Source organism: Myripristis murdjan, chromosome 11, assembly GCF_902150065.1.
Source record: "Myripristis murdjan chromosome 11, fMyrMur1.1, whole genome shotgun sequence".
Taxonomy (NCBI): Eukaryota; Metazoa; Chordata; class Actinopteri; order Holocentriformes; family Holocentridae; genus Myripristis; species Myripristis murdjan.
The window spans coordinates 842710-850209 of NC_043990.1; the positions used below are offsets into that span (position 1 = coordinate 842710).

The following is a 7500-nucleotide window of genomic DNA, read 5'->3' on the forward strand; positions in this document are numbered from 1 at the left end:
CCTTAATTATAATAATTTGTGGAGGTTTAAAGTTCTGGGGTCAAACTGAGCCCAAACATAAAGGATGTTAGTGAATCTGAACAGGAGGGAGAAAGCAGAGCCGGCAGTAGAGTGAAGGTGTGTGTGTGTGTGTGTGTGTGTGTGTGTGTGTGTGTGTGTGCGTGTGTGTTACCTGCTGTCAGGTCCTGCTGCAGTATTGATTGTCGATCAGGTTTCTCTTCCTCGGTCAAACTCCACTTCTTTGGTGTTGATTTCCTTTTCTTTTCTTCCTCTTTTCTCCCAGATTTTTTTCTTTTCCTTTCTTTCTGTGAGCTCTTTTCTTCCTCCTTTTGTCTCCTACTTCTTCTTCTTCTCCTTCTCCTTCTTCTTCTTCTTGTACTTCTTCTCTTTCTTCTCCTCCTCCTCCTTGCTCACGTCTGTGGCTTTGGGAAGTTTCTGTCTGTATTTATACGTTCGCCTCGACGTGGCGCCTCCCTCCCTGTCACTGCTGCTCTCTCTCTCTGTGTGAGTGTGTGTGTGTGTGTGTGAGTGTGAGTGTGTGTGTGTGTGTGTGTGAGTGTGTGTGTCTCAATCAGTATTCATGTATGCAGGCGGCTCATCCTGATGCGTCTGACCTTCTGAATAATGTTTCTGTGACGGCTGCGAGGCGGCGCTCGTCTCCGTGTCGACGAGGTCGCTCTGAGCCGCCGTCGACTCGCAGAGGTCAAAGGTCGACCCGTGACTCACATCTGGAGGTTACAGCGCCTGCAGAGGTGTGTGTGTGTGTGTGTGTGTGTGTGTGTGTGTGTGTGAGCTGAGCTGTCATCTGAAGCTGGTTCTGAGCAGAGCCGAGCTGGAAATGCCCAAATTTAATTAAATGAGCAATAATAAAAAATAATAATAATGATGATAATAAATAAATAAAATCCTGGTTTATTGAATCCAAGTTGTGCCTCAAACCCAAATTAAATAATCTGAGTTAACAAGAACTCACTGAGCTGACCTTTACATGGATTATTTTATCAATTAAAAAAAAATTCTAGGTAATTTTCTGGCAATGTTCCAGTTATTTGATGTATTTATTTATTTTTACAAGTTTTCTGTTAATTTTGTTTCAAATTTTCTGATTATTGTATGATGGTAACATTTCACTAATTTGGCTGTTTAAACTGCAGTTAAACTATCTCTCTCTCTCTCTCTCTCTCTCTCTCTCTCTATCTATCTATCTATCTATCTATCTATATATGTGTATATATATCAATATCTATATCTATATCTATCTATCTATCTATCTATCTATCTATATAGATATATATATATATATATCTATATAGATATAGATATAGATAGATATATATAGATAGATAGATAGATAGATAGATAGATAGATAGATAGATAGATAGATAGATAGATAGATATAAATATATCTACACTCCTGATCAAAATTTTAAGACCAGTTGAGAAATTGCAAGAATTTGCATTTTGCACTGTTGGATCTTAAGAAGGTTCTAAGTAGAGCTTGAAAATACAAAAAGAAGAAATGGGAGTGCTGTTCATCAGCTGATCAAAAGTTTAAGACCACAGCCTTTAAAAGCCCAAATCTTGGCAAAAATGTGGATTCAGTGTCATTTTCTGTCAGGGATCCACACTGTCATGTGTCAGCTCCTTCAGTACTTTTACTGGTCACATACCAGCAGAGGAACAGTACTTCTACTTCTACTGCAGTCACATACCAGCAGAGGAACAGTACTTCTACTTCTACTGCAGTCACATACCAGCAGAGGAACAGTACTTCTACTTCTACTGCAGTCACATACCAGCAGGGTGACAGTACTTCTGTGTGTAATAATGATGTAAAGGTTTTACTCTGTGACTCCCTCAGGGGTCAGGTGTCAGAGGTCAGAGGTCAGAGGGTCAGTGTTGCTGGGAGAGTCTTGAGGTTTGATCTCCCATCATGCACCTGGGTGAGGAGGATGTGGGCCACATGTTCTGTGTTTCTGCTCTAATGAAGCCGCCCGCCTCGCTGCAGGAAACACGCCTCGCCGCCTTGCCGCCTCCTCCTCGCCTCGCCTCCTCCCTCGCCTCACCTCGCCTCCTCGCCTCGCCTCGCCTCCTCCTCGCCTCACCTCCTCCTCGCCTCGCCTCCTCCTCGGCGTGGCGGCGTGGCGGTGTGACGGCGTGGCCTGCAGGGAGGGCGAGGGCAGAGAGGAGGACGGGCGTTGGAATAATGAAGCCACAGGAGACGAGCCCTCGCTCTCCTCCTGTTCATCAGCTGATAATAAATAAACAGGAAGAGAACACAACACACACACACACACACACACACACACACACACACACACCTTCCTCTCTGCTCAGACGTGTAGAAACAGTCATGTTGACCTGTAAAGACTAAATGTAATTACTACAAAAAGTGAAATGGACGACTGACCACTCACAGCGCTTCACACTGTTAAAACCTGAAAAATGATCTGTGATTTCCACCAACTGAATAAACAGACAGACAGACAGACAGACAGACAGACAGACAGACAGACAGACAGACAGACAGACAGACAAACAAACAAACAAACAATGGAGTCATAAAATATAAAAATAGCATCTTCATCGGCCAAATCTGGGATTAAAAAAACTGAAGCTGACTGAGATTTTTGAGGATTGAATGAAAAACTCTGTGCTGATAAACAGCTTCCATCCACCTCTGTCCTGTGTGTGTGTGTGTGTGTGTGTGTGTGTGTGCTGTCCTGTTGCCTGGGAGACGGTGACATCATCCTGATGCTTCATTTACAGGAAAATAGTCCCGGCCCCTCTGCAGGTTCCAGAAGGTTCCTCTGCTCTCCTCCCAGAGCGAGCAGTGGGCTTTCAGAGCTGCCACATCACTCCTCCTCCCTTTCCTCCATTCATTCCACTACAATATGAACATGAACTGTCAGAGCCTTCACACTTTCTTCACTCCAGTTTTCCATCAGCCCAATAAAGTCCTCCACATGAGTTTTCCTAAAAGCAGCAGCACTGTTGTGTTTTTCAGCATTATTACACTTGAGGGTGTGTTTGACCATCATTATTGTCACTTCAGCGATGCGGCCAGGAACGAGGTGCTTGCTCCGAGTTCCATTAGCATCGCTGTTGTGTAATAATGACGAGTGTAATAATGCATAATAATGTGTAATAATGTGATTATACAACTATTTCCAACAAAATAAATGTATAATCAAAATGTATGTGGGCATTTCGCTCTCAAAATATCAAAGTTTTTTGCTATTATTCTCTCTGTTTCAGTGAAATCCATGAGATCTGACGGTAACTAGTCCTTGTCAGCAGCCAACTTGGGCTTATCATGTTTTCTAGACATCGTGATTTCCCAAAACTGAATAAATACACACACAGCAACACAAAACTGCTCTGCTAGCTCAATCATGTTGGAACTAGAATATCTGCTAGAAAAAATATTATTTTACATGGACTGATAGTTACTGATACCAACACAGCTGATCTATATCTACAACCAACTGATATGAACAGTTATATTTAAATATAGGCTACTGCTTTCCAGTGTCGGCGCCACAACAAACATCTGTCTTTTCATAAACTCACCGGCAGATGTTTTATTTCAGCTGGGGGTGTGTCACTCCAATTTAACGTCAGCTCCGATTAATGTGGCTAAGCAGCAAAAGTAAGGACAGTAAGCAGTCACATTAAGGCTGAACAGAGTTATAGAATCACCTTTTCAGACTGTTATCAATTTACCTCTGAAATAAAGACCACAGCTTTCACAGATGTGTTGATTTATTAAATGTTCATTTCAGTGTACAGATGCAAACAAATTGACAAATTAATTAAATCAATGGCCTAGGAAACTCATAAAGACTAAACAAATGAATAACGATTAATAGGCTAATTAATAACTGATAACATTAACACATTAATAACAAGAACAAAGTTACAGCCGCACATCTCCGTGGAAAATCTGACAGGTACTGTCCGTGGTGCTGAATCTGCCTCAGCAGGAACTGTCCGTGGTGCTGAATCTGCCTCAGCAGGTACTGTCCGTGGTGTTGAATCTGCCTCAGCAGGTACTGTCCGTGGTGCTGAATCTGCCTCAGCAGGTACTGTCCGTGGTGTTGAATCTGCCTCAGCAGGTACTGTCCGTGGTGCTGAATCTGCCTCAGCAGGTACTGTCCGTGGTGTTGAATCTGCCTCAGCAGGTACTGTCCGTGGTGTTGAATCTGCCTCAGCAGGTACTGTCCGTGGTGTTGAATCCTCTGAGGCATTTCATTCTCTTTATTATAGAAATTAAAGCTCCATAAAATTCACGGAGGATCTTGTTCAGCTCTTCTTTCCTTACAGGTGAGAAATCAGCTGTTTGCCCGGTGTTTGTCAGGTAGCCTTGTAGACATTTGACGGCCCAAGACGTTGACCGGGCCGTACCGGCTTCATTTCCTGACCTCTCCAGCTGATCCAGCTCTCCACTCGTCACTCTCGCGTATCTCTCCTTTTTCTCTTCTGTCTTGTCTTCCTCGTTCAGCCGTTCATCCAAACTTAGGTCGCCAAAGAAATCAAAACTGACAACAAAACGGTCCATTATGCAGGCGAACAAAGTTGACAGCGGCTTTTGATGTGGGTTTCAGTGAAACGTTTCGTGTTGCCATGGAAACCACACAGACTCGGGCAATAAGATCTAGGCGGAGTAATATGTTCAGTGATGAGGTATTTTTCATTTGAGCACGGCTAGCCGTGCTGTCATGCTCATTTGAGCACACTCTAAACGTCTGATTGACCAATCAGATTGCTCGGTGGGATCTATGTGTTGTATAATCAGGACTTTTTCAAACTGAAACGCTCCCTCCTCCACCTCCTCCTCCTCCGCCAGAGAAAATAGTCCCTAAGCAGGGAGACGTTTTGCTTCCCACAGCCAATCAACAGCTGGTTTTTGAGTGTTGAGGACTTTGTTCACAAATGTTCAGAATCAGTGGAATGCTCCTTTAAATAGACTTCAAAATCAGATTTAAAAGACAAATTAAATAGAAGAGAGGAAAAAAATCAATTTGATAAAAAGCAGAAAAGTTTAAAGTTTTGATTTAAAGACATCAGGATGTTGGAGTCTCTGAGCAGCTTCACATGAAGTGAAACCCTGAAAGGAGAATCTTCTGTTTCTCAGCTCGGTCTCTTTGAAACTTTTTGTCCAAAAAACAAAACAAAACAAAATGAAATGAAAGGAAATGTGTGAACAGGACTTCATCTTTCTGCTTCTGCTCTGCTCTTCTCTCCCACATACACACACACACACACACACACACACACACACACACACACACACTGTCAACACAAGGTCATCATGCATACAAACATTTGTTCCTGACATCAATAAGAAAAACACAAGAGCGCCTGAGGTCAAAGGTCAGGGAGCCGACCACCATCCAAGCCACGACGCCACAGGTGTGTGTGTGTGTGTGTGTGTGTGTGTGTGGGCTTGAGGTCAGAGACCACTGACAGGCAGTTCTGAATTATTCACAGGTATGTGTGTGTGTTGTTTGTGTTTGTGTGTGTTTGTGTGTGTGTGTGTGTGTGTGTGTGTTTGTGTGTGTGTGTGTGTGTTTGTGTGTGTGTGTGTGTGTGTGTGTGTGTGTGTGTGTGTAACCTCCAGGTCTGCAGAAACCTTCGTCTGGAAGATGTCAGGTCATTAGTCACAGTCAGCGCCTCTACTACCTGTCTACACACACACACACACACACACACACACACACAGAGTGAGTTTTGCGTCAGTGTGGGGTCTCACGTGACAGAGCATACGCACTGATGGAATGGTAATTACATTCACACACACACACACACACACACACCTCCTGGTCCGTCTGCTAACGAGCTGTTTGATCTGTCGTTACTTTGTTGCAAAGCAGAAGTGACACGCTGCTTCTGATTGGTCAGAGAGGAGGAGGCTGTTTCCTTGTTGCAGCACATAACCTGTACTCATGGTGTTTCAGTGGAATGCTCCTTTAAGCAGATAGAAACACTAGAAAAACAGACACAAGTAAACACGAGAGAGAAAATGAGTTTTTTTCTCATTTATTTGAGTTTCTTGTAAATTTATGACTTTAACCTGGTAAATTGTGATTTTTTTCTCAGATTATTGGATTTTATTTTGTTAGTCTGATTCTGATGTGAGTTACCTGAGAGCACCTGAGCGCCCTCTGCTGGAGCCCTCGCTCAAAGCGTGATGTGTGATTCCTCTGCACGCGGAGAGGAGCTCTGCGATGCGGCTGCCTGGTTTGAGGTTTTGGTCTGTGGCTGCTGGAGATCTGAGTCCAGCTGCTCAGACCGGATCAGACCGGATCAGACCGGATCAGACCGGATCAGTCCAGCAGGAGCAGCTTCAAACATCTGAGGAGCAGCAGGTCTTCATCAGGACGTCCGAGGGTCCCGTGTTCTGATTCGGGTGCGATGTTACAACAAAGACCCAAAGCTTTCACAAGGAACCTCCATTTTCATTAGAACCTGACGTTTTGACCGTTCACTTACATCCAGTGACGTTTTGACTAGAACCCGACATTTTGTTGAGGAACCTGATGTTCTGCCCAGGACTTGAGACGACCTGATGTTTCTAGAAGAACTCTGAAGTTCTGCTAAAGGAACGGGTGTTTCCATGGAACTGACACTTCAGCTAGAACTCATTGTTCTAAAAAAGAGAAGAGTTTGGCCAGAAACAAAAGTTTTGATTTGAAACCAACATTTTGACTTGGAACCGACGTTCCCATGGGAACCCGACCCAAACATTCAGGTGGGTGTGAGATTTTGTGTCTCTGAAGTTTTGATGAGAACTCGGGACCCGATTCTTCAACAAGGAACCAAAAGTTTGAATCACACCCAGTATTTTGACACGGGCCTCACAGTCCCACACCGGGATTTGACACTAGAACCCCACAGGTTGACAAGGAACCAACATTTTAACTAGAACCTGGAACAAAGTAATCCAGTACGAACTGAAGAAACCTGATTCTTTATTCCTCATTCATAGTTTTTCACTTGGATCGCCAGAACCGACCACATTTTGACCAAAACCCACAGTTTATTTTTTACTGGATAATTTACTGGAAATTATAAAAGAAAAAAAGCAACGTCCAAATGCAAATCAGCTGCGTTTCAATTTAACATCTTTGAGGTGAAGACGGTTTGCCGTGTCTGAGAAACCCCTCCCCGAAAAAACATTAAGATCCACATCTCACCGTTTACCGGCGCGTTCGTGTCATCAGTGAAATGATAATCATAATTTGGTGTAATCTGGCTGTCCTTCTCGGTGCAGACGACCAAACGCTGCGGCTGATATGTTAATGAGGAGCGACGGCCGATCGTATCAGAGGCAGAGCGCCGAGCGCCGCCGCCACGCCGCCGGTTATCTGGACGCAGCAGCCGGGCTTAAAGGTTCCCCTCCCGGCACACTGAAGGTCAGCGTTTGATGTGCGACCTGAAACACCATCACACAGCAGCGGCTTCAAACGACACACACACCGACACACACACACCGA

At 44.1% G+C, this 7500-nt stretch overlaps 1 protein-coding gene across 1 annotated transcript in view; it reads right to left on the reverse strand.

The window, feature by feature from the left end:
- cart4 (cocaine- and amphetamine-regulated transcript 4) overlaps positions 1-640 on the reverse strand; it is a 4636-nt gene extending 3996 nt beyond the window's left edge. The window contains exon 1 of the mRNA XM_030063721.1: positions 173-640. The gene's annotated coding sequence lies outside the window, so the exon portion shown is untranslated. The remainder of the gene's footprint in view (positions 1-172) is intronic.
- Positions 641-7500: the final 6860 nt, after the last annotated feature.